Source organism: Triticum dicoccoides, chromosome 3B (assembly GCF_002162155.2).
Source record: "Triticum dicoccoides isolate Atlit2015 ecotype Zavitan chromosome 3B, WEW_v2.0, whole genome shotgun sequence".
Lineage (NCBI taxonomy): Eukaryota > Viridiplantae > Streptophyta > Magnoliopsida > Poales > Poaceae > Triticum > Triticum dicoccoides.
Genome location: NC_041385.1, coordinates 81,661,278 through 81,671,528, shown reverse-complemented (window position 1 = coordinate 81,671,528; position 10,251 = coordinate 81,661,278).

The window sequence follows — 10,251 nt, the reverse complement described above, 5'->3', positions numbered from 1 at the left end:
GTACCCTTTTGATTGGCACACTGCCGAGCTCATTAGGGGGCTTCTTGATCGTATTCGAATCATAGCTTAACCCCTTTTGGGAACCGACTTTGATCGTATTCGAATCAGAGTCGTTAAAAAACTCTCAAGGTCATTAGGGGGCTTCCTGTTCAAACATAGGTCGTATTTGAACCAAAGAGAACACAACTATCGGTACCCTCTTGATCGGTGCAACGCCAAAGCCACTGGGGGCTACATGATCGTATTTGAATCCTAGCTTAAACCCCTTTGGAACAGTTTACTGATCGTATTTGAATCAGTAGCCTTGAAATTTTTATATTCTATTTTGTTTAAGTTTTCTTTGGAAGCACCCTTTATTTGACTTGAGACTTTTTTGAGGTTTACAAGTATAAGTATGGTTATTTCTAACCCGACTTCATATTTGAGTCGTTGATACATGAGCATCATTTTACCTTTGAAATTTTGGGTGTCCGAAGACTGGGTTGTCACCCTTACCGACTGGATCACATAAGCCGGCGCTGCAAAGTTAAAAAGTCACAGGTGTAAGATCATAGTTGTGTTTTTTACAACAGGTTAATCCATGACTCTTTTTCAAGTTCTTTTTACCTACCTGGCGGTAAGCTGCCAAGGGATCTTGTCGTCTGTTTTCATATGCAGCACAGTTAAAAAAGGTCTGATCAAGCATACGGTAAGCAGATGAAAAGTAACATGGGTGGATATAACACGGCAGCTTAATGACGTTAAGCATTGAAACATGCATGATGGCACGGCCAAAATAAAGTTATTTCTATTCTATTACATGACTCCCTGAGTCTAAATGATTCACATTGTTTTTTTCAGTACATCCCAGGTATGAGCCACCACGGCAGGTTAGCCTTCATGATTGGCTTGAAGCGTCCGGGTTATCCCTCTCCCGCCTTCGCCCTGCTCCCTTTCCTGGAAGGTTGACGATGACCAGTCAATGTTGTTCAAAGCTTCAAATTTAGCTTCAACATCAACTAGGCCGGCTGGGTCAACTTCAGGGGCGAAGGTGTGCTTACGGAGTGGGGGGATCTGACTGGTCACTTCATAATGAGGCGTTGGAATTCTCTGGTTTTCTTCATCATAACCCGCCTGGTATTTGGTAAGATCTACTTCATTCGCTATAAGGGTAGCCACGGGGCATATCTCCTTTACACAAGCAATGAAGTCATTTTCTTCAAACGGGGTGCCATCCTCCTTCAAGCTTGGGTAGCCAGTGGCAATGTCAGCCGTGTCTAATTCTGGTAGCCAAGCCTTGGCCCGGCTTAAAGCATTTACTGCTCCTGCTCTTGCAGCTGACCGCCTCAGTTCATTGAACCGTTGAGGGAGCACTGAAAGCTTCTTCAAGAGTTCTACTAGGAGGGTTGGCACTTCATTTGACAAAGCCACCGTGGCTAATGCACGTTGAGACCCGGTGTACAATTGCTCCACCAATGTGTACACTGCCTTCAGTTTGATCAGCATGTCTTGGTTCAAATTTGAGCTTCTCGGGCCTGCATAAACGTAATCAGGCGAGTTAATTCCAGTTTTATGATCAACTGAAAGGCTTAAATATTTAAACACTTGCAGGGTGACTTACCAAAGATCGCAGAGACCATCTGAGAGACATGGCGCTTTAAACCGGTTAATTCACTAGTGGCTTCTTCCAGAGCCGCCTCTGCCTTCTCAGCTCGGTTAATCAATGCAGTATTTTCATCAGCCCAGGCTTTCTTTTCAATTTCAAATTCTCTCTTCAGTTTTTCTTGTTCAGAAACACTGAACTTGAACTTGGTGTCGGCCTTTTGGATTTCCGTCTCTTGGGTTTCAAGGCGGCTCTTCAGACCATTCACCTCGGATTCGAGTTGGCTCGTGGTGGCCTATACAAATACAGAGTCAAAATCAAGTCAATTTTTATATATTAAAGTCCCAAGTCTTTTGCCTACAACAACACTTGGCACTTGGGGGCTAATGTTTACCGAAGAATTTTATTTTCAGTGGCGGTTCATAAGACGGCGATTCATAAGAGTAAGTCCCAAGCATTTTGCAAGCAATAATACTTGGCACTTGGGGGCTAATGCATATTGTTGTTCAAAGATCTGTAAGTATTTTTTTATATATATTAAGGACCGGCTCAACCATGTTGGTTAAGCCACCCCTTGGGGACTACAGAGTAAGCCGGACTTCTTATATGTTTTATTCATCTATGTTACTAATATCATTAAGTTTGTTTCTAAGTCTACAACATAAACATCATAAGCACTAGACTTGGGGGCTAGCATAGTAAAGCTTAATGAATAAGAGAGAAATGGTTCTACCTCGAATTTTTGGTGCATCTGCTTCACCATATCAATCTCAAGGTTCCGGCTGCTGTGCACTTGGCTCATGTAGCCAGAAAAGATGTCTCCAATACTCATATGAGCATAGTTTGCAACATCTAGCTTGACCCAGCGGTGGTCCAGAAGTTCTTCCTTGGCGGGGCACTTGGCCAGTACAGTCGGTCTTCCCGGCTCAACAAAGCCGGTTCTCGTGATCTCAACATCAGTATTTTGAGGGTCATCAGTCCTGACCGGGTTAGGGGCTTCTGGATTTTCTGATTCATCGGCGGCTCGTTCAGTGGGCAGGTCAGTAGCGGGAGTTGGTAAGTCTTGAGCTGGCTCAGATGGCGGCTCATGAGTGGTTGAGTCCGGCACAACTGTTTCAAGAACCGGCTCAGTCACGACTGTGTCTTCAGCTGGCTTGTTTTTCCTAACCCGTTTGCTGGGCTTGGCTTGTCCACTGCATCAAAATAAAGTTTAATACAGATGCAAGGGATTAAAGTAAATACAACATAAGCAGATTATCATACCCTGGGGCAGTTTTGAAAGCCGGCGGGTTGGACTGCAGTGAGTCGCCGGAGGAAGGGGAAGTGTCCTGGTAATCCGAGTTAGAAGAATTGAGCGGTTGACGAATGAGACCCGCCAAGGGGTAAAAGATATTTAAAATAGAAGTGACCACATTTCGGCGCTTCCTTGGGGTGTTTGGTAAGCCGGAGGAGAGTTCCGCATCCTTGCTGGTACGGGTCTGCCTCCGGCTCTCGTGAATTTGCCGCTTCAAAAGAAACTGAGGATCGTGATGAGCTAAAGGATGGGAAAACCTTACTTTCCGGGTCACTCTGCGGATTTTCCGTCTTGGCAAAGGCTGGGAGTCGGAGGAAAGGATAGTTACCTCATCAGCCTTGTTACGGCCTGCTCCTGTGTCCTCCTGCTGATAATCAGTGTCAATAAGATGGTTAAAAATGAGCCAAGGGAATCAAGGGCTACCTCCGACTCAGAAGAGTCTGCTAGCCGAAGCAGGTCACAGGCAGTGGCCTTCTTGCCCTTCTTTTTGGCAGCTTCTTTCTTGGCGGCTTTCTTCTCTTTCCTACCTTTCTTGGCAGCTTCATGGTCATATTTGACCTTCCAGAATTTATCACCCGCCTGCACAAAGTAGCATATGCATGAGTATGGGTGAAACATTGGAAAATTAAACTAATTATTTCACATGGGAAGTTTACCTTTGGAGCCGGGTTAGCTTTATAGAAGGGGGCTAAGCCCACCTTACCACAGTCTGTCAGGCTTTTGTTCAGAAGGGACTTGGTCATATCGTCAATGACATCTTCAGGCAAGTCATCAGGGCTGTGATGCAGAGGATCATCCTTTGCGCCAGTGTAATCGCACGTCAAGCTGGAGCGGCGGCTCAACGGAATAACCTGCCAGGCGAGCCAAACCCAGACCAGGTCGATGCCTGTCAACCCGTTCCCCAGAAGAGCCTTGATCTTGGATAAAGTGGGGGCAAGTGATTTACGTTCGGCAGCTGTAATCTTGTCAGGTAGATGATGGTTGGGTCCAAGACAAAGAGCACGAAAGCCGGGCAGAGGGTTTTCACCGGCCGGAGAGGTATCTTTGCAGTAAAACCATGTCATATTCCAATCTTTGGGGTGGCTTGGCAGGTTGGCGTAAGGAAAGATCACATCCCTACGGCACTGGATTGAGACGCCGCCAAGCTCTAAGCTCTGACCACTAGCACATTCATTCTGGCGGTTCAAATAAAACAGTTCTCTGAAAAGCAGCAAATTGGGTTCTTCTCCAAGGTATACTTCACTGAATACTTGGAAGTTGCAGATATTAGACACGGAATTGGGTCCGATGTCTTGTGGGTGAAGATCGAAGAAATTCAGCACGTCTTTGAAGAATTTTGAGCCAGGAGGAGTGAAACCCCGGTTCATATGATCTGTGAAAACAACAACCTCTCCATCTTTGGGTTGAGGAAATTCCTCCTCCGGGTCAGGAGCACGATAAGGCATGACTTCTTTTTTCGGCAGGTAGCCGGTCTTCACAAAGTCATCCAAGATGCTGTCAGTGACAATGGATTTCACCCAGTTGCAGGAAGTAGGTGCCTTTGGTGCCATTCTGATTGAAAGCCTAAGACAAAGTAAAAGTGCCGGTTCAAATTTAAGCCGGGCAAGAAAAAATATTACTGTGCATATTCAAGATGGCGGCTTAAGAAGGGGACTAATGGTATAAGGATACTTATGTCATGGTTATTTAAGACGCCATAGGTTCTATAAGCCGTCAAGACTATTTAAACTACCAAGGGTGGTTCAAGTTATTAATTGAGCATTGCTTCCTTAAAGCCGGCAATCAGAGTCGCCATGGCTAGATAAATCTAACAAGTGCAGATTTTGCCTAAGTGTTGTACAAACAGGTTTCACAATTTGAATATGTTATTTTGAATCAAACAGATGTTCAAAAAAAAATAATTCTAGACCTAAAATATGGCGCAGAAGAGTTCATGCGTTATAATGGGGATTTTCTTACATGGAAAGGAGATCTACCGGCACCAAAAATGGATGTGGAACACGTACCGCATAAGATCTGTGGTATTTTTGGATCAAAAGAAGCCATAACAGACGGAACACAAGAACTAAGATGAACTTTGCGTAGTACAGAAGAACACGCTAGCCCTAGCACGGATCTATGGTGCAGAAAGGGGAAAACTTACTGCAAGAGATTCGCTGCGGAAGGGCGCCGCTGTTTTCTGGTCAAGATCAGGTTGATGCAGCGGCCAAAGTCGACGGAGACGAGATGCGCTGTGGCGGTGGCGGCGGAGCTCCTGTGGCAGATGGGGGCGAGAGGAAGAAGACGCGAACGGAAGAATGAGGGATACCCGTTGGGTCTATTTATAAAGAAGTACCACTAAAAGAGCGCAAAAAACGAGGAGGCCAAAAGTATAAGTTATCCAACTACGGGGGCGCCTCGATTTTTGGGATGGTCATCGAGACAAAGATCCGTTGGGATGCATTGAAGAAAAAGTGCTTTTATGACAGGTGACATCATGGTGAGTTACAACAAATCCAGATGATGATGTCATGGCGGCTTACAAATTTTTTTATAAGAAGCAGAAGATTTTTCTTAAGTATCGAAGATTGACATGAACCAGTTCAAATCAATCTGGGGCCTAATGTTGGGGATATAGCTATTGGTATGACCCGCCCAGGAGGGGCGGTGTTATACTTACAAGTATTGTTGAAGCCCAGGACCCAGGATAGAGATGGCGGTTCAATTAAGGGCCCAAAGCCCAGAGGCGACTTAAGGCCCGTAGTGATAAACCGTCATGTATGCGTGACTTGTATTGTAAGGCAAGAATAGTTAAGAGACCCGGGACTCTGTAGAGCCGCTGGGCGTCGACCTCTGTATATAAAGGGACGCCCCGGCGGCGGTTCAGGACAAGTAACATCAACTCAAGAGCTATGTCAAGCAATTCACTCCCTGGTTATCGAGACATAAGGAATCCCACTCAAAACTGGATCGTAGGCTTTTACCTTCACTATAAGGGGCCGAACCAGTATAAACCTCGTGTCCTTTGTCCCGATTAACCCCTTTAAGCTTTCTAGTTGCGATGGCTCCACGATTAAGTCCTTTCACTAGGACATCTGCCGTGACAATTCCACAACAGCTAACGAATTATAATGATATTTCTTTTCTTTTTCTGCAACGCACTTCTAATAGACAATCAAATTGTATTATATTGAATTTTTAAGTAAAATATTATCAAACTATATGTCCCTACAAATTCCTGCAGCAACGCGCGAGGTATCATCTAGTTAGCCAAAAAAAAAGAAGCATTTTCTTGATTCACGAGGCCATAAATTTGAGAAGAATACAAGTGAATTGCAAACTTGTGTGTTTTGCCTCCTCCTACACCAGCAATAACATACCAGGATGATTTCTAAGAGCTACTACTCACAATGCATCCTACCAAAGCGTGTTGTAAGCAACATGTTCCACTACAAAAATCAACACAACGAACAAGCTATCATCCATTTTTTATTCACAACTCTGAGAAAATAAGACAAACTAACTAATCTCGACGAGAACGGCTCCATCGCTCGTGAAGTCGTGATGGACTCGGGCTTCACCACGTCTGTTCTTCTTCAGTCACACAAGCTAAGAGCTAGCGACACTTGTGAATACAAAGCAAGCTATGGCAGCAACACAAGAACCCATCAATCAGGCCCTCGACGAAACTGATGATCCACACCACACCATCCATCGGTCTTCTCGCCCTCATGTGGCTGCGGGTCCAAAAGGAAAAGGAGGAAATACGTGCGTGTGCCGAGGCGAGTATTCCTAGAATTGTCAAGGAATCTCTGCCGTGTTTAGTTTCATGGGTGGGGAAGGGCTGCTCGTGGTAATGTCTGTAAAAAAGAAAAACATTGTATGTATGGGAAAAAAATAGATGTATCTTATGTCGCACCATAATTCCAGGGCCACCGATACCATAGGCACCCATTCCACGCGAAAATGAACATGGGTGTATAACGGGCACCGAGGTTTCATATCCCAAAAATTCAGTTTTTTTTTGAATTTTTCAGATATTTCTTGGTGCTCCAATGTATTTCCCCACTAGACCTCTGATATTGTGTTCATCCAATTCAGTCTCCTATTCTATAGTTTATGATTTGTATTAAGAATTCCTTTTCAAATTAAAATAATTATACATATGAAAATATATTCCATAAGAATATAGTTGTACAATTTTGATATTATCAAAATTTCTCATCCTTCAAGCGGCAAAAGATAGTATACCAGGTTGCACATTAACACCGTTAAAGCAAGCACATAGAAAAGCAGGAGTATATTGGATGGAGTCGTTCACCCAACATATAAATCAGCTTGACAATTCCTTGACAATTACAGGAATCACAACCAAAGTCACTTCTGTAGTTTCCGAAACCGATGACTTGGTCAGCTGGTAATCGTTTTCAGTTCCGGCAAATTTCACCCAAAAAAAACAGAAGATTCAGATTGCACACAGACACAATGAGCAAGGCCATAGATGAGTCAAGCATGTTTTGGCACCAATGGCCCCTTTATCTATACCAATATAAAAAGACCCAAAGGGGCAGATCCAACTTATCTCGGCCATCAAACTAAGTCAATCCAACGACCTAGACTGCTCCAATGGCGAGCGTTAAACGTGTTTAACATGCAATTAATATCATACCAAATATTGCACTAATTACAGGATTAACAAACAAATAATAACATACCTAATATTTGCGTGCAATTAATATATTACCTAAATATTAACGTGCGTTGCACGTGCGCATTTACTAGTTAAAGAAAAACACACGACGAAAACTTTCAGTTGCATGTACTACTTGCATGTATTCACGTCACAGCCGCATGAGAGTTTACGAAGTGTACAAGTGCCTTTCGGCTTCGCTGGATCATTGCAAGTTATCTCATTGCAGCATATTGTTGCATAATAAGTTTTCTCATGATCATGGCTGCAGTGGCATAGGTCGCACTGTCTTGACACGGTTGTCTGAGGAAAGTATGTTGCTGGTAGAAACCTTCTTGCTGGCTGTACTGGGATGCTGCTTGTGATGTTGGCGTCCTCTCCTGTTCATCATGTAGCATACATTCATAATTATAGTTCTTCTGGGTGAAAATTAACCTGATAAACTAAGTGTGTACACACACTACATCATCTCGCTGACATCTCTTTGTACGTATAGCAGGAGAAATCAAAATTCATTTTTTTCTCAAACACGCAGGAGAGCTGCGTATCATTTCAATAAGAAAGAAATATGTACAAGGGTGAGGGCAAGAATTCCGTCGACCCAAACACACCACAAGGCCCTAAGGAACAAACTAAGAAATATGTACTATCAAGTCAAAAACACCTAAACTGATTGATCAATACGACAGCACCCCATTTGATTATTTATGCAAACAAATCAGTTTATCCACAAGATTTATATGGAATGGTAAGATTGGTATGAATAGGATAAACATACCATGGACTTGATCGCTGGTGCAAAGAAGCAGAAGGCACATGAGGGTGACAAACATCTGCGAAGATTTTGCCATCAGTATATCTTATAAGAAAGAAGAAGAATTCACTTTGGGGTTTGTGTGTTTTGTGTTGTGAATGGCTAAGGTATAGAGAATGGGAATATATACACATACATGATATGGCGCAAGATGGCAGCCAGTGGTTGTTTGCGGCAAAAAAGATATGCATTTATTGAATGGATTAATTTATTTTATTGCCTGCCATTAATACTCCCTCAGGTATCTGTGTCTTGCATGTAAGTTTAATACAGATTAATGCAATTCAGGAAAGTAAAAAACTACTTAAATTACAGATTTATATTACATGCTGGATGTACTGATTGACCATGCTAACGGTATTGCCTTCTATTTGTTGATGATCGATAACTTTCGAATTGCTTTTGTTCCCACTGCATGTTGAACCATTTGGGGAAAACAGCTGGACGATGGACAATTCATTTAGGAAAACTATATCTTCTATTGTTCTACATATAATAGATAAGAAAAGGCCACTAGAACTACGATCTTGTGTTCATCCAATTCCGTCCTCCTGTTCTATACTTGTGATTTGTACTAAAAATGTTTTTCCATCAAATTAAAATAATTAAACATATGAAAGTATATTCCATAAGAATATAGTAGTACAAGTTTAATACTGTTAATATTGCTCATCCTTGAATCGGCAAAAGATAGTATATCAGGTTGTACATTAACACCATTTAATCAAGCACATAGAAAAACAGGACGGGATGGAGTGTTCACCCAACATATAAATCAGCTTGCTAGCGCAGGGATTCCTTGACAGTGACAACAAGTAGATCGAGTGCATTGACAATGCATCCCATTGGGCATCCATATCATGACTAGGGCCGTTCACTACAATCCTAGGCTATGGTGAGGTCACAGAATCCAAGACATAAGAATATATGCAAAGAAAAGGAAGAGAGAAGTACATATTACAACCCCGAATTGCCACCAAAGTCTAAGATACAACCCCAGAACGGACTATTTTACAACCTCGAACTTGCAAAACCGGACAAGAATCAACTTTGAACTGGTTTCAACCATGTTTTGGCTAGTTTCCGCCATGAGGCTCTTCAGCCATGGAAAAGGGATCCGCCCGAGATTTTATTTTTCCTTCCTTCTTTCTTTTTTGCAGATACGTACAGTTTTCTAGAAATTGCAACCAAAGTCATTGTTGTAATTTCTAAAGCTGATGACCTGGTCAGTTGGTAATCGTTTTCAGTTTCCCCAAATTTTACCCAAAAAACAAACAGAAAATTCAGATTGCACACGGACACAATGACCAAGGCCATAGAAGAGTCAAGCATGTTTTGTCACCGGTGCTCCCTTTATTAAAAAAGAAAAATAAAAGAAAATACCAATAGACCTGGAAGAGGATTTGTGGCTCTCGGATGCCACACACACCTATATGAATACTAGTAGAACGCCCGTGCGTTGCCACGGGCTTTTGACAAAAATTAAGATTCTACTCACGGAGCTAAATAACTAACAACAATGTCGTCTCAGCTAATATATTTTTTAATAATCAGCTAACACACATCATACTGTCAAACACAATAATGTTATCTGGATTGTATTTGTGACGTTTTGGTCTCAGATAGATGAATGAATAAAACAAAACCCATTCTAAGTAAAGTTTTTCTTAGGTGAAGTGGGTTGTGTTGTATTCATTCATCTCAACATGTTTTGAGTCGAATAAAATAAAACTATTTGCACAAGCCTCCTTCGCTAGCCAATGAGCAGCTCCATTAGCCGAGCGTCTCACCCATGCCACCCAGAACTCCTCCGTTGATCGCATGGACTCCTTTACCTCCTCAACAATAGGGCCATTGATTGATCTATCAAATTCTTAACTTCTTAATAACTT